At 45.7% G+C, this 1,491-nt stretch overlaps 1 non-coding gene across 1 annotated transcript; it reads left to right on the top strand.

The window, feature by feature from the left end:
* The first annotated feature begins 637 nt into the window (after positions 1–637).
* On the top strand, positions 638–768 carry LOC128777504 (small nucleolar RNA SNORA72). Its single transcript, XR_008422751.1, has one exon. It is a non-coding gene; the product is annotated as a small nucleolar RNA SNORA72 (small nucleolar RNA).
* Positions 769–1,491: the final 723 nt, after the last annotated feature.

Genomic DNA, 1,491 nt, shown 5'->3' with positions numbered 1-1,491 from the left:
TAAACATTAAAAAAAGAAAAGTAACAACAAAGCACATTTCACTTTCTAGTCGTACTTTTCCCTCCTAATTGGTATTACCATCATTTCTTATTCTTTTCCATTGTCACCTGTGTGGTCCTTTACCTACCAATGACAAACCATTTCTAAAAGCAAGGTTGCACAGAAGCTTTGTTATTTTGATTCTTAGAAATGAGACCGATCTGCTTTCAAGTGAAGGACTAAAGAGGAATTTAATTCGCGGAATAGAAACAGTGTCTTCTGTTTTGCGTTTGCCCAGATGTCAATGTTGTTTCTTTGGAGGGTGGGAGGTGGGGGTGGGGAACGTTTGCAGAAAAAGGTCAAGAACAAGGGCCCTCCCTTCCCCTGGTCCCAGGCCGCACTGGGGGGAGCCACGTCCCTGAGTGGCAGGAGGCTGATGGTAGTATCTAATTGCCATTGCCAGGAAGGATCTGGAGCCCAGGCTGATCCACCCCCCTTTGAGTGGATGGATGAGCATCTCAGCTGTGCTCACAGCAGGTTCAATGCCTGAGGGCCCTTCCCCCGTTTCCTGGTCTTGGTCCAAACTCTAGCGAGCCCTGGAAAGTCGAACAGGTAACTGGACTTGATTTCATTGACGTCGCAAAAAAATGATTCGCGACCACAAATATTCTCGCTGTTCTGATTTTGTAATAATCAGGGCAGGCTAAATATTCTCTATGTAAGACCGTGCATGTGTCCTCAGACCTAGTTCTTTCCCTAGCTCTGGTGTTATCAATGCTGGTGATGAACCAAGTCTGATTTATACAAAGCATCTCATGTAGGAAATGTCTATGACTCTAGGTCTCTGATTCTCCTTGAGAAATGACAGCAAAGCTAGCGTGATAACTTTTGAAGATTAACCATTGCTAATTCAATGAATGGTAAAACTAAAGAAAAACAAAAACCAAAACCAAAAAAACTGATTCCATAGTTCTTGTTTCTGAGTGTTGTGAAGTCAAAGCACAGGGGTGCCCACCTTTTTAAAAGATACACTTTCGGGGTGCCTGGGTGGCTCGGTCGGTTAAGCGTCCGACTTCGGCTCAGGTCATGATCTCACGGTCCGTGAGTTCGAGCCCCGCGTCGGGCTCTGTGCTGACAGCTCAGAGCCTGGAGCCTGTTTCAGATTCTGTGTCTCCCTCTCTCTCTGCCCCTCCCCTGTTCATGCTCTGTCTCAAAAATAAATAAACGTTAAAAAAAAAATTTTTTTTAAAGATACACTTTCTTGGGGTGCCTGAATGTCCCAGTCGGTTAAGCGTCCAACTTCCGCTCAGGTCATGATCTCACAGTTCAGTGTGTGGGGGTGAGCCCTGCATCGGGCTCCCCCCTGACAGTGTGGAAGGAAGCTTGCTTGGGATTCGCTCTCTTTCCCTCTCTCTCTGCCACTGCCCCACTCCCACCTTCTCTCTCTTGAAAGTAAATAAATAAACTTAAAAGAAAAGATACACTTTCTGCGGATGAAAACATGTATCTGGG

The sequence above is a fragment of the Panthera pardus genome, unplaced genomic scaffold (genome assembly GCF_024362965.1).
Source record: "Panthera pardus isolate Hobbes unplaced genomic scaffold, ASM2436296v1 HiC_scaffold_16, whole genome shotgun sequence".
Lineage (NCBI taxonomy): Eukaryota > Metazoa > Chordata > Mammalia > Carnivora > Felidae > Panthera > Panthera pardus.
This window is presented reverse-complemented; position numbering and strand designations above follow the sequence as displayed.